Source organism: Panthera pardus, unplaced genomic scaffold (genome assembly GCF_024362965.1).
Source record: "Panthera pardus isolate Hobbes unplaced genomic scaffold, ASM2436296v1 HiC_scaffold_24, whole genome shotgun sequence".
Classification (NCBI taxonomy): Eukaryota; Metazoa; Chordata; class Mammalia; order Carnivora; family Felidae; genus Panthera; species Panthera pardus.
The window spans coordinates 94,713,966-94,739,627 of record NW_026526810.1 but is presented as its reverse complement, the minus strand read 5'-3'; the positions used below and the strand labels follow the sequence as shown (position 1 = coordinate 94,739,627).

The 25,662-nt window shown below is 40.4% G+C and overlaps 1 non-coding gene and 1 pseudogene across 1 annotated transcript; both read left to right on the top strand.

The window, feature by feature from the left end:
• The first annotated feature begins 1,220 nt into the window (after positions 1-1,220).
• On the top strand, positions 1,221-2,997 carry LOC109268437 (26S proteasome regulatory subunit 4-like; annotated as a pseudogene).
• Positions 2,998-25,036: 22,039 nt separating this feature from the next.
• On the top strand, positions 25,037-25,121 carry TRNAQ-UUG (transfer RNA glutamine (anticodon UUG)). The gene has a single exon. It is a non-coding gene; the product is annotated as a tRNA-Gln (tRNA).
• Positions 25,122-25,662: the final 541 nt, after the last annotated feature.

Sequence of the window (25,662 nt, the reverse complement as noted above, 5' to 3'; positions counted from 1 at the left end):
TGCTATTTGCAACTATGTGGATGGAACTGGAGGGTATTATGCTAAGCGAAATTAGAGAAAGACAAATATCATATGACTTCACTCATACGAGGACTTTAAGACACAGAACAGATGAACACAGGGAAGGAAAGCTAAAATAATATAAAAACAGGGAGGGGGACGAAACATAAGAGACTCTTAAATATGGAGAACAGAGGGTTACTGGAGGGGTTGTGGTGGGGGGGAATAGGCTAAATGGGTAAGGGACATTAAGGAATCTACTCCTGAAACCATTGTTACACTATATGCTAACTTGGATGTAAATTTAAAAAATTAAATTAAAAAATTTTTAAAAAAGAAAAAAAAAGTGAAAAAGCTTTCAAGTTTACCAAGTTAAAGGCACACACTTCAAGAGGTCTAGAAAAAGTCATTGGAAGCCCTGAGCCCCAACACATGTATGTAGTATGACGGTGGCGATGGGAGGCTGGGCAGAGGCTACTCGGCCATGAGAAATAACTTCATTCATCATAAATAGAAGAACAAAACTAAAGAGGAACAGAAGGAGAAAGTCAGTAAACCTCCAACAGATATGAGTATATCTCACAACTGAGATGTGGGTTGTGAGGGACATAAAGCCGAATAAGTATTAAAATCAGAAAATCATAGTTCTTATCCTTTTCTTGGATCTGTGGCACCACAAAAATCTGCTGAAAGCTAAAAACCAAGAGACTCTCTTCACGGGGGTTGGGGGGAAGAGAGGTGGAATAAAGGATATATTGATAGTTACACAGATAATTTTTTAAAATAATTTTAATTTCTTCAAAAAAGTCCTTTAGATTCACTGACTTTATGGTGACTTGCATGCTTATACAAGGGAATAAAAGAAATGCAGGGTGATGACTGACAGCCTCCTCCAGTGAAATGCCATGGCAAAACCCAGTCAAGATCCCGAGATCTCCTTTCCCTGTATATTATCCTTAGAAGCTCACACTGTTTTCAGTGCCCTTTGACCTTTCAGATGATGGTTTCTACAACACCAACCCAATGGTCCAAAACAATTTCCATATGTATCCTACTTTTTTTTTTGAGAGAGAGAGACAGGGTGCAAGTGAGTGAGGATAGAGAGAGAGAGAGAGGGAGGGAGAAAGAGAGGAGAGGAGAGGATCCCATGAGGGGTAGAGAGAGAGAAGCAGGGCTCACCTGAAGTGGGGCTTGAGCTTACCCAATGCAGGACTCGAATTCATGAACCGTGAGATTATGACCTGAGCCCAAGTCAGATGCTTAACCAACTGAGCCACCCAGGCACCCCATATGTATCCCACTTATTGATGCACATAAAAGAGGCAATCCCTCCCAAACTCTTCACATTCTGATTATCATATTTAACACTTGGGTAGATTTAATACCAGGCCATAATGGTTTCCAAGTCCCTTCTTAATGTTTGCCTTTTTACTAGAAATCTAAACCTAAGCAACAATGTCCATTCCTGATGCTCCTCTATTTAAAATGTCTATGTAGGACTTCCAGTAGTGGTGGTTCAAGCTGCCAAGGCAAGCTGGGTCAAAGTCAGAGCGGTGGTCAGGGCCCTGGAGGGGCAAGAAAGGATGACAAGGACAAGAAAAAAAAGTACCAACTAGAGTGGAGAAAAGAAGAAAACAAAGGGACCAAATGCTGCCAGCAAGCTGTCACTGGTGACACCTCACACTCAGCGTCGCTTAAAATTACTGAAGTTAGACCATCTTCTCATGAAGAATGAATTCATTAGAAATTAGAAACAAATGAAGACTTTAGAAGAAAAGCAAGAGGGGGGGAAGGTCAAAGGTGGATGATCTGAGGGGGACCCCAATGTTGGTAAGAATGTTTGAAGAGATCGTTGATGACAATCATGCCATAGTGTCTGCATCTGTGGGCTTAAAACACTACACCAGCATTCTTTCCTTTGTAGACAAGGATCTGCTGGAACCAGGCTGCTCAGTCCTGCTCAACCACAAGGTGCATACCATCATAGGTGTGCTCATGGATGACGTGGGTCCCTTGGCCCATGGCCCCCCTAGGAGGTAGAAGGTAGAAAAGGCCTCCCAGGAAACCTATGCTGATATTGGGGGGTTGGACAACCGAATCCAGGAAATTAAGGAATCTGTGGAGCTTCCTCTCACTCATCCTGAATGTTATGAAGAGATGGGTATAAAGCTCCCAAAGAGGGTCATTCTCTATGGTCCACCTGGCACAGGTAAAACCTTATTAGCCAAAGCAGTAGCAAACCAAATCTCAGCCACTTTGTTAAGAGTGGTTGGCTCTGAACTTATTCAGAAGTACCTAGGTGATGGACCCAAACTCGTTCGGGAATTGTTTCAAGTTGCAGAAGAACATGCACAATCCATCATATTTATTGATGAAATTGATGCCATTGGAACAAAAATATACGACTCAAATTGCAGGGGTAAGAGAGAAATTCAATGAACAATGTTGGGTTGGTTGAACCAGTAGAAGGATTTGATTCAAGGGGTGACATGAAAGTTATCATGGCCACAAACTGAATAGAAACTTTGGATCCAGCCCTTATCAGACCAGACTGCATCGACTGGAAAATTGAGTTCCCCCTGCCCGATGAAAAGACTAAGAAGCGCATCTTTCAGATCCACACAAGCAGGATGATGCTGGCCAATGATGTAACCCTGGACGACTTGATCATGGCTAAAGATGACCTCTCTGGGGCTGACATCAAGGCAATCTGTACAGAAGCTGGTCTGATGGCCTTGAGAGAACGTAGAATGAAAGTAACAAATGAAGACTTCAAAAAAATCTAAAGAAGATGTTCTTTATAAAAAACAAGAAGGCACCCCTAAGGGGCTCTATCTGTAGTGAACACATTTGCCTTCAAGGAAGTGGTTGGGAGTATCCCAATTCCTCAGAGGGATGAGGTTGGGGGAGTTGCCCAGAGGAACCCATGTTCCAGTTGATCTTTCTTAGCAGAATCTCCTGTGCTCTTTTTGAGCATGATGTGTAGCATGCCCACCAGACTGCCTTCATCTGTTGGTTGCTCTCTCCCCAATAAAGCAAGCCCCTTCTCAAAAAAAAAAAAAAAAAAAAAAAAAAAAAAACTAAATAAAATAAAATAAAATAAAATATCTATGTATTCCATGGAATCCAAGTACTGAAGTTCAGCAGGAAACAATGAAAGCATTTCGTTAGCTCCTCTATCAAGTCAGGCAATCTCTGTTCCATCTCAGGGCCTTTGGGTCTACTCATCCCTCAGCCTAGAAGGTTCCTCTCCCTTCTCTGCAACTGGTTAACCCTGACACAATCTTAAGTATTGGCTTAAAGTCTCCACAGAGCACTGGAGATGCCAGAATTTATGTTTAGGAGGGACTTTGGAGGAAAAGGGAAGTACACTGGGGAACTTTTTGCCTAGCAAGTCCAGTTTTTACCTAGATTTTATTTTCATTTAGGGTGACATGGGAGGTGGCTAAAGCCTCTTCAAACCAGAACTTCCCTACTCATCCTTTCACAAAATTTTGTAACAGTCATCACTTTATTTGTTTGTTTGTTTGTTAGTTTTGAGAGAGGGAGAGAGAGAGAGAGCACACGCTACCTAGGGAGAAGGGCAGAGGGACAGAGGGAGAGAAAGAATTTTAAGCAGACTCCACGCTTGGTGCAGAGCTGGACGCAGGGCTCAATCCTATAACCCTGGTATCATGACCTGAGCCGAAATCAAGAGTCAGATGCTCAATCAACTGAGCCACCAGGGTGCCTACTTTTTTATGTATTATAACCCCCTGCAGAGGAGCACTTCAAAAGAATGGAGAGTAAGCTTTATTCATTACTATATCCTAATGCCAAGCCCTGTGCCTAACACTCAGAAGTTACTCATTAAGTAATGGTTCAGTGATTTCTTTTTAAATCCTAGAAATATTTTTCTGCAAGGGCAGCAGTGATCTATATTAAGAATGGTTTAATTCCTACAGTCATGAAGAGGTTTTTGGAAGTGAGGCAGAAAAAAATAGAGGGATCTTACTGTTCCCAGAAGAATTTTCCTAGTGGGATTTTCCCCAGGAGATGTTCTCTCCACAGCCAATGGAGTAAGATGAAAAGGAATGGTCCAAAAAAGGCCATAGACCTAGATCCTGAAGACACTCATGTGGGAACATCAGGTTTAAAGCCAGAGGTTGGGGCTTCTTAGAGACCCAGGAGGCCTAAGTTGTGCTGGAGAGACTAGAAGCCAAGTAGCAATGCTGCCTTAAGAAATGGAAAGGAAAAAAAAATCACAAAAGGAGAATAAAGGTTTGCATATCCCACAAATTATTATAGCACAGAAGGAGTAAAACTCAGCTGAAAATCATGCTACATTCCAAGTACAAAACCACAACAGGCAAAAGGGAAGCAGTTCATCACACACACACACACACACACACACACACACACACACACACACACACACACACCATTCCCAAGTCCATTCTTCTTCCTGATCTTACCATAAAATCAGAACTCCTTCCTACAGCCCATTATATAATCAGACAGGTCCCCTTCCTCAATCTATCTCCATTCTCCCCCTTGTCTTGGCTGAAATGTTACTTCCTCAAAGAGCTTTGTCTCTAACTCTCTAATGCAGTATTTCAGTCTTGTCACTTTCCTTCATAGTATTCATGCCTGGCACACAAAAGATCCTCAATAGATGGCTTTAGAATTAATTTAAACATTCACACTTTTTCGTACCAAATGATTTAATCCAAGATGCAAGTGTTGATCACCAATGGATGACAAATAAAAATTATAAGAGTAGAAAGTCTTAAACATTAGATATAGGACCTGAGTTATGGCAGAATCTTAGGTAATGCTGCAAGAACATGACAAAAGTAGGAACATCTAAATCCTGTAGAATACAACCAACAAACCAATCATAATTTTGGTGCTTCAACACAAATTATCCCTGGTTATATTTTCTAGATTACCAATTGGCTATAAGGATATTTATATTATCCACTTGGCATTTAGACAGGAACTAGCATTCTTTGAGTAATATCAGATAACTCATTTTTATATCTTTCATATTTTCAGTAAGTCCCTGATCTATTTGTTGAAAAATGACAAGAAAAAATCGGGGGGTGAGGGAATGGGGCTCCCTATCCACTGACTGCCTCTCAAATAACAATTTCCTTTTTCTTCCTTGTTAACAGAATCCTGATCTCAGACCTTCTTTGTGCTTCAGGGTTGGTGAGCCCAGACCCATGGAGTAAGTTATCATTGACCTAAGTCAGTGGTTCTCAGTGGGGTGATTGATTGACTGTGTTTCCCAGGGTATATTCAGCAGTGTCTGGAGACATTGTTGATTGTCACATCTTGGGAGAAGTGCTATTGGCATCTAGTAGGGAGAAACGAGAGATGCTGGTCAACATTCTACAATGTACAGTTCACTAGTCCCTCCAGACAAAGAATTATTTCTTCCAAAACACCAATAGTACCAAGGTCAAGAGATGTTGCTCTAAGGTAATCAGTGTGGTCCCAATCTCCTTGGTCAGTGATGTATTCAAGCATGGGTCTGTGATGCAAATCTAGCTAATAAAATACAATGGGAAATCTACTAAGATACTTCTGGAAAGGCTTTTTCTTACCATTAAAGGAAGATATTCATTGTCTGTTGAAATGCATTACTTTCCTAAGTAGAACCATATTTACAAACAATGAAAGAGAAACATACAAAAAGAAACAGTCCCTACCACGGCTAGATGTCATTGCATTTGTACATGGTGTCTGGTACTGTGATTGCAGTCTTGGGATCATGACAGTTGTTAGCTGAAGAGAGCATAAGAGGATGGCCAAGCAAAAAGGTAGAAGTAAGCTGCATCTTTGATGTCATCATTACACCTCTGACTTAACCTTGAGCCTTCTTGTTATATGAGATAATCAATTCTATTACTACTTAAGTTATTTATTTCATAGGACTTTCTAAAAACATTAGAAAGTATCTGAAAATATCTTCATACAAATATAAATATCCATTTTCATATATATATATATATTTTTTTTAATGTTTATTTTTGAGAGGGACAGAGGCAGAATGCAAGTGGGTAAGGGGGCCGAGAGAGAGGGAGACCCAGAATCCAAAGCAGGCTCCAGGCTCCAAGCTGTCAGCACAGAGTCCGACACGGGGTTCGAACCCACAAGCTGTGAGATCATGACCTGAGCCAATGTCGGACACTCAACCAACTGAGCCACCCAGGTGCCCCTATATTTTTTTCATATGTATTTGCATATCTATAGATAGATAGATAGATAGATAGATAGATAGATAGATAGATAGATAGATTTGGGGAGGTTGTATAGGAAATAAAATGGAAAGGTGAAGACACTAACCTACTTGTTTGGTAGCAAGCTCAACAATAGTCTGATAATAAAATAATTTTGTTTTGCTATGCTCCCAGAATAATCTTAAACTAATGATATCAGAAGTTGATAAAAATTGGTGGGAACAGAATCTTTGTTAATGCATGAGTTTGTATTCTTTATATAAAGGAATAGAAACTCATGTGACATTTTTTTTTTTAATTTATTTTTGGGACAGAGAGAGACGAGCATGAACGGGGGAGGGGCAGAGAGAGAGGGAGACACAGAATCAGAAACAGGCTCCAGGCTCCGAGCCATCAGCCCAGAGCCTGACGCGGGGCTCGAACTCACGGACCGCGAGATCGTGACCTGGCTGAAGTCGGACGCTTAACCGACTGCGCCACCCAGGCGCCCCTCATGTGACATTTTGAACTCTTTAAGAAAATGACATTTTCCAATCATTGAAATTTAATTTGAGGGAGCCTGTATGCAAAAGACTAGCCAGTCTGTCCTTACTCTTCCTAAGTTCTACACACCTAATTCACATGCACCTGCTATAGGAAAAAAGAGACTGCCTGGCTAAAATAACCTAGTTACATCAGCTTGCTAAAATGGTCCAAGGGAGAGATTTTGCTCAGAAATGAGTTCTTTAAAAAAGCCACCAACTTATTCTGCAGTTTTAGGATTTGCTGACATTTTCTACCAAGTATAGCTATGCTTTTAATACCTACTCTTGTTTGAAATATCAAAGACACTTTTCAAAAAGTACAGAGCTCAGCTACCAGCATTTCCTTGAAAAAATCATTTGTTTTATCAATTAAATAGTATACTCGAACCAGATTTTCCTTGGAAACGTATACAGTGGTTTGGCTTCTTTTGAATGCCCACTGTATGGGTTCTGTCACACCTCTCCACAGTTAACTGTTACTCTAATAGAAGCCCACTGATTTCTCACCACACCTTCTTGCCTCTTTCTGAGACTGCTGAGCTATGTGTAATTTTTTGTGTGTGCCTTCAGCAAGACACCTTCAGCAAGATCTGAAGAGTAATACATACACATATTATTAAAGTAAATTGAGCCTGTTTTGTCCTTTTCCTAGATGTCCCTCCAATAGAGCCAAAGTGTGTTTTCAAAGTGGTAGAGTAATGGCCTTATAAAAGGAAGGGGCATGTGAGTGTTCCTGCTTGTCCAGAGCTACTCCAGAGCCAGCATTTTCACACTAAGATTACATGCTCCTTAAGGCTCCATTGCTCCCATGGCTTTTGCCATCTGTTACCTTTACTGTTGCTGAACTTCCCTAAGTTTCTGTATGCTTTCCTTCCCTCTTTGGTCTCTTCCCCTACTATAACCTCCCATATTTCTTGACTTTCTTACCAAACAGCTTGACTTTTACAGTCACCACTAGCTAAAGAGAAGACTCCTCTTGGTAAGACTCCCCTTGAGCCACACATACTATCACTGAAGTCTCTGTGTACTGAATGTAGATTTGAATCCTTTCTTCTTCTTTTTTTAATGTTTATTTACTTATTTTGAGAGAGAAAGGGAGCATGAGCAGGGAAGAGGCAGAGAGAGAGAGAGAGAGAATGAATCCCAAGCAGGCTCTGCACTGCCAGCACAGAGCCTGACGTGGGGCTTGAACCAATAAACCATGAGATTATGACCCGAGCATGAGTCAGACACTCAACTGGCTGAGCCACCCAGGCATCCTAGAATCCTATCCCTTTCTGAGTCATCTTCATTCTTTGCTACTCCAAGGCTACTTTTGCATGGCACCATGCAGTTATCTTTTTTTACACTTGTAGTAACAGCAAAGCTGTAAACCTCCACTCTGAATAAAACCAATGTGTGATTGATATGTGTGGTAACAGTCCTGTTCTTAAGTTCATTAAATACTTCTCAAAAACATCCTAAGTATGTTTTTACATATGTGTTATTCTGTATGTTGTCATATCTGATTCCCAGTTTCCTGCTTTGAGGAGGAAGTTGTGCTCGGATAACAGAGGCCCTGTTGGGACATCACAGGAAAAAAAAAATGTGTTTCAAGCTTCAAAATTATTGGCTAAGCCTCTCTTTTTTCAAAGGCTATACAAAGCATAAAATGAATGAAATTGGTAATTTTCATTTTTTACGTTTCCACCATTGCTATCAAGCTGTCCAGAGAAAAGGCAAGCCATGGTTCACACAAACATATTATCCACCTACTACAATATCATCGCCCCTATGACTTCTTCCCTAAAGGTAAACAAAATTAATCATCCCTATCATGTATGATCTCATGGTGCCTTGTTCCACTTTTTCTATTGCACTTTAGACATTTTAATGTAATTTATTAATAGAGCTTGCCTTCTCCCTCTGTGAGCTCCTTAAGGCCACATACTACGGATTTATTGAATCAGAGAATAGATGAATGATCTGTGAGAACAATTTCATTTACTACGTCAAAATATTCAGAGGGAAATTTTTTTTCATTAAGTGCAATGATACTTGAACTGCCAAACTTGTCAATTTTAATAAGTGGAACTAATTTAAAGCGAATGGCCCCCTTCAATGGTCAGAGCTCTGTGGTCCTTCCCCAAGCAGTGAACTAGTCTTTGTGGCTGGAAAGAGTGAATCTTGCTGGCCTTTCCAAAGGCTCACGTTTTCCTCAATACCCTCTCAAAAGTGAAATGACTTATAGGTTCTCTCTAGAGAGCTTGGTGTCTTAAGTTAACCCATTGGGCCTTATCCTGGACTGGACTGCAATTTGTACACTGCCGTCAAAGGTAAATTATGTTAATCTTAAAATTATTAAATTACATTAATGAGTTTTTAGTTGGTTCCACACTCTCCAGAACTGAACACAAAGAAAGCACAGAAACATATGGCTAACCTATTACAGAGCAGTACCACTGAATGATGAAGCACAGAGGCTCCTAGCATCCAAGGCATATATAAGGAGAAACCCACATGATTCCATTATGTGTCTTTAATGGAGCTGTGGCAAAGCCACTGTCTATGGCCACCCTACCAAGTACCCAATTCTTTGACCCCTATGCTTCACACAAAATAAATTCCAAACATATTGTTACTCTGTTTACTCAGCAAAGCTCTAAACAAAAAGCTGAATAACAATTAAAATGTTTTATTTTGCCTAGGGTTTAAAATCTTGTGGGGAAAAAAAAGGGAACCATTTATTTAAAACAAGTTAGTACCAGAGACCTATGTCTAAAGCAGCATCCAACATAAAGAAACCATTCTATGATAATTATTAGATACCCAATGGTAAGGAGAGTGAATAACAGCCAAGTATACTCAGGAGGGATTTCCAGCTGTGAAATGCCTGTAGCTCTGTGTAAGGCAGTCTCTGTGTATGGCAATCTTTTCCCATACTGTTTTTACTTGCCTCAGGGAGAGAGGTCCCAGAGGATAAGAATTCAGGACTTGATGAGGTCGGTTTGTTTTTCCTTAAATAATTATTAAGGTAATACCTAAAGGTCTGTTTCACAATAAACAGATCAAAGTCTGATTAAAGTTTAGTGGTTCCGAACCTTGGCTACACATTAAAAAGCTTTGAAAAGTAGGATGTCAGGTATCACCCCAACTAACTAAATCAGAATCTCTGGGAGCAAGAGCCCAGGCATTTGTGATTCTGATGCACAAGGAAGGTTAAGAATCACCTCCGGGGTGCCTAGGTGGCTTAGTTGGTTAAGTGTCCGACTTTGACTCAGGTCATGATCTCACAGTTCATGGGTTAGAGCCCCACGTTGGGCTTTGTGCTGACAGCTCAGGGCCTGGAGCCTGCTTCAGATTCTGTGTCTCCCTCTCTCTCTGCCCATCCTCTGCTCATGCTCTGTCTCTCTCTCTCTCTCTCTCTCTCTCTCTCTCAAAAATAAAATAAACATTAAAAATCTCTCAAGGGGGCGCCTGGGTGGCGCAGTCGGTTAAGCGTCCGACTTCAGCCAGGTCACGATCTCGCGGTCCGTGAGTTCGAGCCCCGCGTCAGGCTCTGGGCTGATGGCTCGGAGCCTGTTTCCGATTCTATGTCTCCCTCTCTCTCTGCCCCTCCCCCGTTCATGCTCTGTCTCTCTCTGTCCCAAAAATAAATTAAAAACGTTGAGAAAAAAAAAATTAAAAAAAAAAAAATCTCTCAAGGAACTCCCCCCTCAAATATCCACTAAATTAACTGAAGAAGATAATTGATGCATTTAAAGATCATATTAGAAGTCTCCAAGTGAGTGTCATTGCCTTTAGAAAAAAACACTTAAAGGGAAAGGTCAAAGCTCTGGCAGAAATTTCTTTCTGAGTTGTATCAAGAAAAAGAAATTAATTTCCGCTAAATAGCCGATATGGAGAGAATTTACCCTGCAAAGATAGAGGAGAACCTTTTTAAAATATATATTTAAATTTTTTTTTAATTTTAAGTAGGCTCTATACCCAACATGGGGCTTGAACTCACAACCCTGAGATCAAGAATCATACCCTCCATCAGCTGAGCCTGTCAAGCACCCCAAGAGGAGAGCCTTTTTAAAGCAGATGTGAAGATCACCCATGTGTGTGAAGAGTGGAACACCTATAAAATAGAAACAAAAATTCTTCCAGAAAAATTCAAAAGAATTTCTGATTATTATCAAAGCTAGTTTATTTCCCCATGAAAGAAAGGCTCATGATAATCGTTGCTGGGAGTTCTGTTGGCTGAGATAAATCTTGATAATTTAAGAAGAGAAAATACATGCATTGAGACATTTGGGGAAAGATCCTTATTTTCCTTACATTCCAAATGAGATCATTGGCAGAGGCCTGAGAGGATCACTAGGGAATCCTCTGGATGGCCAGACTCCTGAGGAAAAAGGATCATCTGTGATGTGGGCATCCAGAGTCAAATGTCCTATGTGGACAAGATGATACTCCCACGAGGTCAGGATTCCAGAAAAGGGGTCCCTTCATCAGGCCAATTCCATCCATACAGACCCCCTCCAGGAGCAAGACAGAACTCGTACTGGTGCTGTTCACACTGACACAGGTTCAGGATCTTTTTTTTGTTCAACATCCCACCTGAACTGGGAGCCTCTGACCTAGACAGTTTCCCCCTCATCCTCCTGTCAGGGTTCGGATATTGCAAAGGAGACAGAGGGAAATTCCTAGGGAGGTCCCCTATTTTCCCCTTATTTTGGAAGGTGAGGCTGAAGGTCATCAGGAATCACTTCCACCCTCCTCCTGGGGACTTCCCGACCCAGCACATCCTTTGCTGGCCACAAAAAGTGTCTGCACCAAGGCCAGACTCAGTCTCTTGTCCACATAGCATGAAGGCAACATGAATCACCTTCTGAAATGATCAATCCCGCTTTCCATGAGTCCACTTCTGAAGATCCAAGACTACTGCTGATTACTTTTTTTCACTCTACTAAAGCAAATTAGATTAAAAAAATTTTTTTAACATTTATTTATTTTTGAGACACAGGGAGAGACAGAGCATGAGCAGGGAAGGGGCAGAGAGAGAGAAGGAGACACAGAATCTGAAGCAGGCTGCAGGCTCTGAGCAAGCTGTCAGCACAGAGCCTGATGCAGGGCTCGAACCCACAAACCGTGAAATCATGACCTGAGCTGAAGTCGGATGTTCAACCAACTGAGCCACCCAGGCACCCCTAGATTTTTTTCTTTTAAGTGATTATGCAATGGCTCAAATGGAACCTTAATAGGATTATACATTCTTAGGATAATGTTTTACAACGATAGATTTTTAAAATGTGAATCTTGAAAATTAATTGCATAGTTAGTATTTCAGTATTTTTGTTTTTATTAATAAGTTCATTAAAATAAGTCAGGAACACATGAGGTTTTTGTCTTTTAAAATGAATTTTTTTCCTCCTTTGGTTTTATTGTTTAGTTGATTATACAGTAGCTCAAACAGAAACTTAATAGGAGTATAATTCTTAGACAGGTTTTCTAAATGCACACTACAAAAGTATGAATCTTATTAGCAAATTGTTTCCATCTTATATGATTTCTAGGTAGTGTATTATATTTTGTATTGCTATTTAACAAGTCTCTTCTATTGATCCAGAAACAGCATTTTTTTAAATCTCTCTTATAACGTGATTTTGAATTTTCTCTTATTTAGCTTCTCTGCTTTATCTGTTAAGTGATTATACAGTTGCTTAAATATAAGCTCTAAAGGATTATAATTCAAGGGAGAGTATAGTTTAGTTAAAGTTTATTTATTTATTTTGAGAGAGAGTGCATGTTCAGGGGAGGAGCAGAGAGAGAGGGAGAGAGAGAATCTCAAGCAGGCTCCACACTGTCAGCACAGAGCCTGACATAGGACTTGCTTCCACAAACCTGACCTGAGCTGATACCGAGAGTCTGATGCTTAACTGACTGAGCCACCCAGGCACCCCATAAATGCATTTTATTTAAAAATGACTTTCACAAGTGAATTTTTTCCTTTTCTTCTATTTCTAGATGATGTCAGGATCAGTTGTTTCTGTTTAACACTCCCCCATAATATGTACTATTGTGACAGTGGTCACAACCGGAGACATTTGAAACTCAAAGTTTATTTCTATATACCAAAGACTGAATTTACTCTAGTTATAAGACTGATATGCCTCAGAAAATTTTTTATTTCAAAAAGGAGCTAATTTCAAATATTATTAGGAAAGTGGAAAACAAGAATAATCCTATATAAGACTGATATTTTAAAATAAATTTTAGTTTCAAAAACAGAGTTGGGGTACTCGGGTGACTCAGGAACTTTAAACCTCTAACTCTCAGTTTTGGCTCACATGATGATCTCATGGTTAGTGGGTTCAAGCCCCACATGGGGCTCTGCGCTGCCAGCATGGGATTCTCTCTCTCTCTCCCTCTCTCTCTCTGCTCCTCTCACTCTCTCTCTCTTTCTCTCTCAAAATAAATAATAAAATAAACTTTAAAAAACTTTAAAAACAGAGTGGAACAAGCAAAAGCTGATGAAATGGTAGATCATTAATGTTAGGTTTTCCTTATAGTCTCTGAGGAATTGAATCTGTGGTATGTAAAAAGCCTGAGATATAATATATTGCTTTCTTACCCCTTGGTGTAACTTCCTGGTCAAGAACCCCTAAAGGTGGTGTTGGAATGGCCCTCGGGAGCTCCTGAGAGCTGATTATGCACATTTCTCCCCATTAGCTCCACATTAGTAACTTAAAATTGGCCTTGGTGGGAGTATTTACACCACACAATAGATAGTCAGCTGGAATAGATAGCTCCCTGGAATAATCCACCCTCATCCCCAAGAGCCAGTTAGCCAACCTATCCATGGCCCTATAGCAGTGATTCTTTTTTTTTGAGAGACAGACAGCAAGACAGACAGAGCATGAGCAGGGGAGCGGCAGAGAGAGAGGGAGACACAGAATCTGAAGCAGGCTCCAGACTCTGAGCTGTAAGCAGAGAGCCTGATGCGGGACTTGAACCCACAAACCATGAGATCATGACCTGAGCTGAAGTTGGACGCTTAACCGACTGAGCCACTCAGGCACCCCTCATTGAGAGATTTTATTTTGTTTTATTTTTTAATGTTTTTAATGTTTATTTGTTTTTGAGAGAGAGAGAGAGACAGAGCACGAGTGGGAGAGGGGCAGAGAAGAGGGAGAGACAGAATTCAAAGCAGGTTCCAGGATCTGAGCTGTCAGCACAGAGCCTGACATAGGGCTCGAACTCACAAATTGTGAGATCATGACCTGAGCCGAAGTCAAACATTCAACCAACTGAGTCACTCAGGCACCCCTGAGAGATTTAAATAAGTATTTAATTCAGCTGTTTCAATCCATTTCTTCAAAACTCCTTTTGTTCATCTTCTAAGAGGTGGTCATTTTCTAATGTAGTCACTACATCCAGGTCCAAGTTCCCACCATCTGCGCTGGGTTTTCCAAGAAGGGCAGCCCCATCTCCCATCTTCAGCACATGCTCGCTAGAGTCTTGCTCTGACATTCTCTACCATTTAGAAGTTGCCCCATGTGCACTTGAGCATTTTCTAATGTTTTCTTTTTGTTGGATTCATCTGGCCACTCTTCTCTTCAGTTTTTTGTGAGTACAGCTTTATGCTTTCCTGAACATCAGAACTCTCATTCAAAGCATCTTTTAGTGCTTCTGAAATTGATTTTCACTCCTGTCATGTATATTGAAGGCTGTTTTCGTTGTAGCTACTTGCACCTTTATGTGTTTTGATGCATCTTCTGAAGACTGAATCTTTCTTATAATGTCAATCATCAGCTCAACTTGTTTTAAACATTTAGCTTTCTTTTCTTTTCATTCTTTTCTCAGAATCTTTAAGCCCAAGAAAAGAGTTGGAAATTTTCAGCTCTTTATTAATGGTCTCCAGTTTTCATATTTCTGATTATTTTTCCTCAGATATGACACCCATTAAAATTGATTCAAGGCCTTTAAATTCTTTTTTCTTCTTTTCCTGAATTGTATCCTTTATTTTGTTATAAAGGATATTACTGGAGCAATTGATGAAATTTCATGGGGTCTCAGGATTAGGTAGTAGTATCAATGTCAATTTCCCGATTTTTATGATTATATTAGGACTATGTAGAAGAATGTCCTACATACACCCTCTAAAGTATCTGGGGGTGATGGGCATCAGGTTGGCAACTTACTCCCAAATAGTTCAGGATAAAATGTTATCTGCACTGTACTTGCAACTTTTCAATAGGTTTAATATATTTTTTTAATTAATGAACTTTATTTTTTAGATCAGTTTTAGGTTCACAGCAAAATTGAGCAGAAAGTACAGAAAACTCCCTAAAACATGTTCTCACATATATACAACCCTCTCATTATTAACATTGGACACCAAATTAATACACTTATTCCAAGTGGGGAACCTACATTGTCACATCATCACCCAGAGTCCACAGTTTACATTAGGGTTCACTCTTGGTGTTGTAGTTCTGTGGGTTTTGACAAAGTATAATAATATGTATCCGCCATTGTAATATATGCAAAATAGTCTCATTGCTCTAAGAATCTTCTGTGCTCCACCTATTCGTCCCTTCACTCAATCCACTCCCTTCCCCCAACAGATTGTCAACAAGATTGAGCTGCTCATTCAGCTGGACAAGGCTTGGATCCCCTATATGGCTCAAGGACTAGGCTCTACATTGAGGAGATTGTCACATGGCCCAGTATTCCAACATCCCCTAATCATCCTCATTCTGAACAGCTGCACCCTGAAGGGCTTCTGTGCCATCAAACATTTCAGCACTATGTGCTGGAAATAGTTTGAAAATCATGCTTTCTAGGGTGCCTAGATGGCTCAGTCGGTTAAGCGACCAACTCCGGCTCAGGTCATGATCTCACAGTTCGTGAGTTTGAGCCCCATGTCAGGCTCTGTGCTGACAGCTCAGAGCCTGGAGACTGCTTCAAATTCTATGTCTCCCCCTCTCTCTCTGCCCCTCCCCCACTCATGCTCAGTGGCTCTCTCTCTCTCAAAAATAAATATTTTTTTAAAAATTAAAAAACATTAAAAAAAGAAAATAATGCTTTCTTTGCTTACAAGTAGACTGTACAGTCTTGAAATGTGAAGACTGAAAATACCACTTGCTTCTTCCTTAGTTTTCAAAGGTAAATTAGAAAAGTAAGTTGAAACCCATTGTGGGGCCCTTTATAACCCCTTTAGCACCTTCCTTCCCAACACACATACACTTTAAAAGGCCAGCCAAATATAAACTCAGGAGGGGAGCTGAGAATGGGGAGTTTTCCGTGACCTTTGTGGGCAAGACGAGGCCTCCAGGGCCTCAGAATAAAATTTTACTCAAGAAAGGGAAAGTTGTTGGCCAAGGTCTTACAGTCTCCCCTTCCCCACCTCCACTGAGGTCTGTGCCTATTGCCAGCAACCATTTGGTTCTGGGCTGGATGCTTACTGGTATCCCCTTCAGTCTGAGGTAACCAGCAAAGTGTTGGCATTCTGAGGGGGCAAAGTGATAGCCATGATTCTCTGTGTCACATTGGTCCACTGTGCCAAGTGGTGGCAGCACAGGCAGGAAACAGCACACCAGACCCAGATACTCATGGATTGCTATGGGAAATGATGTATTTGTATTCATAGTCATATTTTTAATGATTTCTTTTTATTTTTTAGGGAGAGAGAGAGAAAGAGGGTGTGCAAGCTGGGGAGAAGGGCAGAGGGAGAAGAAAGAATACAATAGGCTCCATGCTCAGCACAGAGTCCAACACAGGGCTTGATCTGATGAACTTCGAGATCACGACCTGATCTGAAATCAAGAGTCAGATGGTCAACCAACTGAGCCACCCAGGCAGCCCAGGCTGATTTTAACAGGGAGGAGATATGCAGCTCTGCTGATCTCAGCTGGTTACCTAGGGGTTGGCTGATCTGGACACTGCTGAGCTTGCTTAGACTTGCTCCTGTGTTTTGGGGTCCACTGATGCAGGCTGGGATGGGCTAGACTAGCTCAATGTATCTTAGGGTCAGCTGGGAATTGGCTGATGTAGATTGGACCCAGCTGTGCACTGGGCTCTCCCTACCCATCTCTCATCTTCCTCCCAGAACAGCAGGAAAGCCAGGTCATGTCTTCCTTTGGCAATGGCAGAGACACAAGAAAGCCTTTGCATTTTAAAAAGTTTGCCTTGGCTGTTAGATGTCCACAACTGTCTTGATGACCTTTTCTTTGTATAAAGGCTTCATCTTCAGGGAGGCTAAAGGCCATTTGGAACTTGGATACAGAGTAAAGGCAGAAGTGAATGCTCATTTCTACTTCTGTTTCTCGCTCACTCCACCAGCTCCAGAACCACACTATCTTTGCCAGGATCTGCACCAGCAAAATGCATACCCTACCCTTGCCCTCTTCCCCTCCATTTTGAAACAGTTTTTTAAAAAAAAGTTTATTCGTTTATTTTGAGAAAGAGAGAGTGCTCTGCCCTGTCAGTGCGGAGCCTGAAATGACGCTTGATCGCATGAACCATGAGATCATGACCTGAGCCAAAACCAAGAGTCTGATGCTTAACCCACTGAGCCACCCAGGTGCCCCTGCAACAAAGTCTTAAGTCTGATGAACAGAATCTACAACGCATTTCTGCACCCCAACAAGAAGGAAATCTGAGGAAGGGAAATGGTTCTATGTGAAAAAGACAGGATTTCCACCATGAATAACTAGGATTATGGGGAGAGAATGTTCAGAAGATTTTGGACAGCCATTAATGACATAATTACAGGTGCCATACTTATGTCATGTGACCTGGCTACTCAGGCGTTAGTGCTTCATCTATAGACTAAACATAATAAAAAGTTACCCTTTGAAGTGGCTTATAGAAGGACTCGTTTTAATAGGGACAGAGAGGGACAAGCTGGCACAATTTAATCTTCTCAGGGAATCTGAGAGTGAGACACACAGAGAGGTCAACAGTTAACAGAGAAAGTAGGGTTACAAGAATGGAGAATGACAAGAGTAGAGAACAAAGAGCCACAACTACGTGATTCAGAGATAATTCTTGCAAAAGCCATTGAGTTGTCACTAGATTTGCCACAGTATCTGGACCAACATTCTAGTTGTATATGGAAACTGATATAAATCTCACATCATAAGAAAAGGATCTGAACACATATCTGCACCTGCAATCTGAAAATGTGCAATCGAAAGCACCCACCAAAAGTATGGCAAATTCTAAGTGTCCAGTGCTTGTCCACCAGATTTGAGCTCTTAAAGGGACCCACGTTTGATTATCATCCCAAAGTACTTTTGGAAAGCACTCAGGAGATGTTTGTCAAAAATTGAAATAAGCAGCAAAAGTTATGGGATTCAGAACAGAGGACAAACAGTTATAATTCCAATGTGCTAGGTATTTTGGGTCTGTCTCCTCACCACAGATATATTGTCTGCTCTTCTCTGTCCTGCTTTCTGTGCCTTAGAAAGATGGCCCCCACGGAATGCATGCTCTGTATTCCCTTACCCTATGGCTTTCCACTGGGAATGGCCAAAGAGAAGCAGTACTTCTAATAATGGGAGTAAGGGAGAGATATGGGAATTCATTCCCTACCATCCTGTGTTGTTCTGGCAGGGCTGTGTTACTCCATGGCCATAGCTACTGCTGGGTAGTGTCTCTTCCTCAGGTCTCTGTTGACACTGCTCACTTTCCTTGCTTCTTCAGACCTATGGTTTTAACAGCTATTGTCAATCTAGCCTTTGTTTCGTCCCTTAACCCTGTCCACCCCTCTGAAAACAGTCCTTGTTTAAAAAAAATGTTAATGTTTATTTATTTTTGAGAGAGAGAAAGAGCATGAGCAGGGGAGGGGACAGAGAGATTGGGAGACACAGAATCCAAAGCAGGCTCCAGGCTCTGAGCTGTCAGCACAGAGCCCGACACGGGGCTCAGACTCACAAACCGCGAGATTATAACCTGAGCCAAAGTTGAACATTTAACTGACTGAGCCACCCAGTTGCCCCAAACCAGTCCCTTTTTAAACTCTTCAGTTAAACCCATTGAGTATGCCTTTTATTTCCAGCCAGCGCTCTGATACATTGTATTCACATTCTAGAAAGGAGAAGATGGTACTATAGTTGTCCCCAAGCAGTCTTACCACTTAGAGGCAGGTCAAGTTCACACAGTCTGAAAGAATATACAAAGCAACCTTTTACTTCTAGCATTGGAGATACAGGAGTGACTCCTCTGTTTTCTTCTATCAGTTTCTGCTCCCCAGATTCTCTCACTGGGGCCAGACCTCAACCTCTCCTTCCCCTACCTCCTTGTCAGAGAAGCCTCCTCCCCTGAAACTACAGAGTTTTGTTTTATTTGGTTTTAATCTCCCTTTCTCCTGGCTCTGGGAACCCATTGCTTCCTGTGCCAATTGTCAGTCTTTTGACCTAGTCAGGTTTCTTGCCAGATGGGATTGGGGTTTCCAACCCCAGAGGCTCCAGATGGAAAGAGGAAAAAGAGGCCTTCTTAGTGGCCTGCCTTCAGGTTGTGGTGTCTGTATAATAATTAGATTGTTCAGGGATAAGGTCAAACATCTTGCAGGCATTTCCTGCACTGGCTGAAGGCTGGATGTCCTCTGTTAGGCTGGCCTGATACACATCTGACTCCAGGAAAGAAAGAAAGAAAGAAAGAAAGAAAGAAAGAAAGAAAGAAAGAAAGAAAGAAAGAAAGAAAGAAAGAAAGAAAGAAAGAAAGAAAGAAAAAGAAAGACAGAGAGAGAGAGAGAGAGAGAGAAAGAAAGAAAGAAAGAAAGAGTGGAAAGGGGACCTCCATACACCAGCTCAGCAACTACTTCTTTGAGGAAGCAGAACTTGAGCATAGCCTTAAAGGAGAAATGGGATTAAACAATGGGTAAGAAGGAAGAGGCCATTTCAGAAAGGGAAGGATATGAGCAAAGAAGATGGGAACATGGCCATTGGAAGAAATGAGTGTACCACTTTGCTGATTGATGTAAGCAAGTGGAGGGAGATGGGTTTGGAGAGCTGAGTAAAGAACCAATCTGGGAGGCCTGAATACTGGGAATAAAGGTTTAAAGGAGTCTTTAAAGATTCTTAGAAAGGCAATATTTCAGGATTCACACATAAAGCAGACTGGAGGGTTAGAGACAGGATGACAAGTTAGAACATTAAGTGTAGTCATCCAGATATGAAATTGTGAAGATCTGTGCCAGGGTAGTGTTCCTTGAATACATCACAAGGGATGAAATTACAATTTGGTTGTAGGGTAAATGCGCTAGAAAGTAGCAGATAAGGACAACTTCAAAGTTTTGAAATTAAGAGGCTGAGAGAATGTCGGGGATGGAAGGTACAGCATAGGGAATACAGTCAATAGTGCTGTAATACTGTTGCATGGTGACCGCTGGCAGCTACACCCATGGTGACCACAGCACAACATATGGTAGAATCACTGTGTTGTACATCTGAAGCTAATTAACATTGTGCATCAACTATACCTCATATGAAAAAAAAATAGAAAGGCTTCTGAGAAAAAGCTAATTTCAGATGAAGGATTAGTCTGGTTTTAGGTACACTGCATTTAGGTGGCTACCATGCCTCCTGGTGAAGGAAGAAACGGAGGCATGAGATCCAAAGAGAGGGCTCCAAGACATGAATTGGGAAGGTGACTATTTGAAGTCGGGAGAGTGAGAAGCACCTCTGAGAAAGACTTCATATTAAATCAAGGACCCTGAACGATCTAATTATTATACAGACACCACAACCTGAAGGCAGGCCACTAAGAAGGCCTCTTTTTCCTCTTTCCATCTGGAGCCTCTGGGGTTGGAAACCCCAATCCCATCTGGCAAGAAACCTGACTAGGTCAAAAGACTGACAATTGGCACAGGAAGCAATGGGTTCCCAGAGCCAGGAGAAAGGGAGATTAAAACCAAATAAAACAAAACTCTGTAGTTTCAGGGGAGGAAGCTTCTCTGACAAGGAGGTAGGGGAAGGAGAGGTTGAGGTCTGGTACCAGGGAGAGAATCTGGGGAGCAGAAACTGATAGAAGAAAACAGAGGAGTCACTCCTGTATCTCCAATGCTAGAAGTAAAAGGTTGCTTTGTATATTCCTTCAGACTGTGTGAACTTGACCTGCCTCTAAGTGGTAAGACTGCTTGGGGACAACTACAGTACCATCTTGACCGAGTTTTATTTTTTATTTTTTATTTATTTATTTATTTTTTTTTTATTTTTTATTTTTTTTATTTTTTTATTTTTTTTAATATATGAAATTTACTGTCAAATTGGTTTCCATACAACACCCAGTGCTCATCCCAAAAGGTGCCCTCCTCAATACCCATCACCCACCCTGCCCTCCCTCCCACCCCCCATCAACCCTCAGTTTGTTCTCAGTTTTTAACAGTCTCTTATGCTTTTTGACCGAATTTTAAGACATGCCTACCTTCAAGGGCTAGAGGAGAAAATAGAGGAAAGGAAACAAGCCAGTACAAAAGTAACCTGAGAAATTGGCAAATAAATACAGGAATGACACAACATAAGAAAAACAGAGTGTTTCCAGAAATGATAAACTATACTTTCAAATTTTAATCATACTCTTCAGCCTTTCTGAGATTATCCTTCAAAGACTTTGAAAATAAAGTAAGAAAATAAAGCAACAGTGTTAAACAGTGTGAAAAAGCTTTGTTAAATTAGGGCTTCCTATCAAAAATACTTCTTTAGAAATGTTGATCTGCATTATTGGGTATTGATATAATACTGAAGCCACTGAAAGGTATATCAGTTAAGAGGTCTTTGGATGTAATTAACAGAAAACCCAATTCAAATTAGCTCTAAATATACAACAAGAAATTTTTTGGCTCACTTTCCTGAGAAGACCACAAGTTGGTCAGGCTTTTGGGTTGGCCCAATCTGAGGGAAAGCACCATTTCCTTGTAATTTTCTTGATTCTACCTTCCTCCAAAAGCCAGCTATATCTTCAGCCTGGTTTCTCTAAAGCAATATACTTTATATCCAGGGTCACATCTCTGGGGAGAGGGAGCCTCTCTCAAGCCTCACATTATTTTATAATACCTGAAACAACCACTGGGGCCGTAAGGGAATGCCATAAGTGGTTGGTTTGGGCACTCATGACTGAACCAATCAGTCCCGCATGTTGAAATTACCCAGACTAGCCTTAAATCAGTCAAGGCACCATCTATATTTGGGGTGTGTGGGCAATCTCACTCAGCCACCAGGCTGCTTCATAATAGGACTTAAATGAATGTTGAGTAAATAACTAGAATTTTGCAGATGGGTACTGGATGTATACATTAGGATATAATTGAGCAAGTCAAAATATCAATGGCTTAAACAAGGTAGAAGTTCTTTCTCTGTCTCTGGAACTTGGCAGTACAGGATTGGTACAGCAGCTCTGATCCATAAAGTCCTTGGGACCCAGGACTCTACTTCTAGCTTGCCACCCTGGTGACATTTCTAGGATGCAGCCCTAATTTTCATTATCCAAGGGAGGATCTCTGCTCCAGGCAGCAAGATGGAGGGAGTAACAAATAAGAAGGGGCAAAGAGATACATTTGAAGCAAGAATGAACTTTATTCTGGGTGACCATTTTCCTGGCTAACCATTTATTACTATGGAATGAGGGGAAAATAAATATTGGGAAAAGCACTCTCCACTACTCTGAAGAAATGAGATCTGTTAAGAGTTGACTGAATGATCAGTCATTCAGGTTACATGATCAGTCATTCAGTTGTTACATTATGTAACTCAGGTTACATGGCTAATGAATTATTTGGGAAAGCAGTTATCCATGTGTAATCTGGCAAATAGGACAGGGGTGAGATGAGGGAAAAACTCCCAACTCAGAGGAGTGAAATGGTGAAAAGGAAACAATAGATTGTGCACTAAAATAACTGTGTTTACACCCCATTTTTGCCATCTAATAGTTGGACAATCATCAACAAGTTGCATAACCTTGATAAGCCTGCAATCTTATCTGTGCAATGGAGATGATATCAACTACTTCGAAGAGCTGAAAAAAGATGAACTGAGATAATAGTTAAGTGCTTCATGAGTAATAACGCTCATTCAGATAAAACTTATTAATTATAACAAAGCTTACAATAACATGGTTAGTATTGTAGAAACACATTTATTGAGTTAAAAATGAGATGTGAGACTTTCGCTAGCTTTTTAAGATCACTTTTTTAACACAATAACTGATTTTTGTGGTTAATTGAATTTTTAAAAATTCTTACTATTTCTTTTCCCCTGCTAGGCAGGTCTCTTATCAAATTGTTAGATGTGCATTCAGAAAGCAGCTGAGCAAATGAGAACATTGTGCCACAACAAACTCACAAAGATAGAAATTTCACATAAAAATTTCAGTTATAATATTTATGGGATTAATTTCTAGAGTAAAATTGATTTTTTAAAATTACAATAAATTATATACATGGAGCCTCAAATTTCATATATACTCTTTTTTGCATAAAGAATAGGAATGTATTAAGAAAAAAAGTATCTCATCTGAATTGTATGATATAATTCATAAGTTATAATGAGAAGAGCAATGGGGCTGGCCGATTGGGCATGTCCTCATTTCTACTACACAGTGGCTTCAATGGGGGTAGATACCTTGATCTGCAATTAGGTCAGGAGATTGGTTACATATAGGCAGATGAAGTAAGTATATTGAGATAATGAGAGCCAGACTTCTCACTGTCAATTACCAACAGGGAAAGGGAGAAAACTAGACCCAAAAGAAGTGATCCCCTAGTAGCAATGAGCACACTTACAACCAGATGGTGACTTCTGAATATCATTCTCCACTAAAAGGATACAAAATTCCTTGGAGAAATGGTTGAATTCAGAACTGGCACAGGGAAAGTACAATATGTTCCTGGAACATCCTGTTGAGTATGAAAGTAAGGGAGTACTCAAAGAATGATGAGGATATGTTAGAAGGTCAAGAGCCAGATTGAAGAACTCCCATTAGCTAAATCTGAGGCAACTTAAACATAAAATAAAAAAGAATAGCAACAAATTGTGGCCAATTGAATAAGACAGGAATCCATGAATCCATCTGGACATAAATATATGTGAATGAATGAATGAATGAATGAATAAGAACAAAAAGTTTTACCATATAGTACAATGCCAACTAATAACTGTAGAACAAATGATGCACTTAGAATATCACCATTTGTCAACCATTACAGTAATAATTGATTCAGGGAGGAACCAACAATGGACACTAAAACTTTGAGTGAAAATGTAATGAGAAATAAGATGTTTACATACTATCAAAGTAGCTCTCTACAAAATACATATTAGTAACTTATTGATTAATAAGTACAAGGTACTTATTCATTTTACAATGAATTTTACACCTTAAAAAGTGATGAAAGTCAACACTGATAGAAATGGGACAAATTAATATTTGTTAATTTGCTTCTTGATGATACATTGAGAAGAACATAGCATCATGTCCATGATATCCCTTCCAAAAGATGAATCACCTGAATCTAATCATAATAAGTATAAAACAAACTCAAATTGAGGATACTCTATAAAGTAATTAGCCTATTATCTTCCAAAAAAAAGTCAATGTCATGAAAGACATGACAAAACTGAGGAACTGCTCCAAAGAGAATAGAGATACGACAACTAAATACAACACATGATCTCCTATTGGATCCTGCATTAGAAAGGAAAGAGTGATTATATGGTATATTATTAGTGAAATTTGAATGCAGCCAATGGATTGAATGGTAGTATTGTAACATTTTTAATTCCTTTTTTTTTTTAATTTTAAAGAGAGAGGGCATGCACACACTCAAGCAGAGAAGAGGGGCAGAGGGAGAGAGGGAGGGAGGGAGGGAGGGAGGGAGAGAGAGAGACAGATTGAGAATCTTAAGCAGCCTCCATGCTCATGTAGAGCCTGAGGTGGGGCTTGAACTTATGACCCTGGGATCATGAACGGAGCCAAAATCAAGAGTCAGACAGACACTCAACAGGCTGAGCCATCCAGGTACCCCTAATTTCTTGATTTTAATGGTTTTACCAGGTTTTACCATGTACTATACAAAATAATTGAGAGAGAAAAAGAAAATGATAAGACAAATATGGTAAAATGTTAACAACCAATTAGAGAATCTGAGTAAAGGGTAAACTAAAATGCTTTGTATTGTTCTCGTAATTTTCTGTAAGGTTGAAATTATTTTTAGAACAGCTGTTTTGAAAAAACATAATGTGTGCTCGCTTCGGCAGCACATATACTAAAATTGAAAAAACATAATGTATAATATAAAAATAATCAAATTTCAGGGATGCCTGGGTGGCTCAGTCGGTTGAGTGTCTGACTTTGGCTCAGGTCATGATTTCATGGTTCATGGGTTCGAACCCCATGTCGGGCTCTGTGATGACAGCTCAGAGCCTGGGGCCTGCTTCAGATTCTGTGTCTCTTTCTCTCTCTGCCCCTCCCCTGTTTGCACTTTGTGTCTCTCTCAAAAATAAATAAACATTAAAAAAAAAATTTTTTAATCAAATTTCAATCCATTGAAGGTTATAGTCAGCATCTAAAAGTGACAGCATAGTGTTTGGGTCTTCTCAAATCCCTACATATAAACAAAGAAATTGGAAAGTAAAATAAAAAACCCATAGGATAACATTTACAACAAAATAAGATGGTAAGTTATCCTCACAAACCACAAAATACAGGGGCACCTGGGTGGCTCAGTCGGTTAAGCATTTGACTTTGGCTCAGGTCATGATTTCATGGTTTGTGAGTTTGAGCCCCATGTCAGGCTCTGTGCTAACAGCTCAGGGCCTGGAGCCTACTTCAGATTCTGTGTCTCCCTCTGTCTCTGCCCCTCCCCTGCTCGCGCTCTGTCTCTCTCACTCTCAAAAATAAATAAACATTAAAAAACCCCACAAAATACAGGCAGGTGGAGGAAA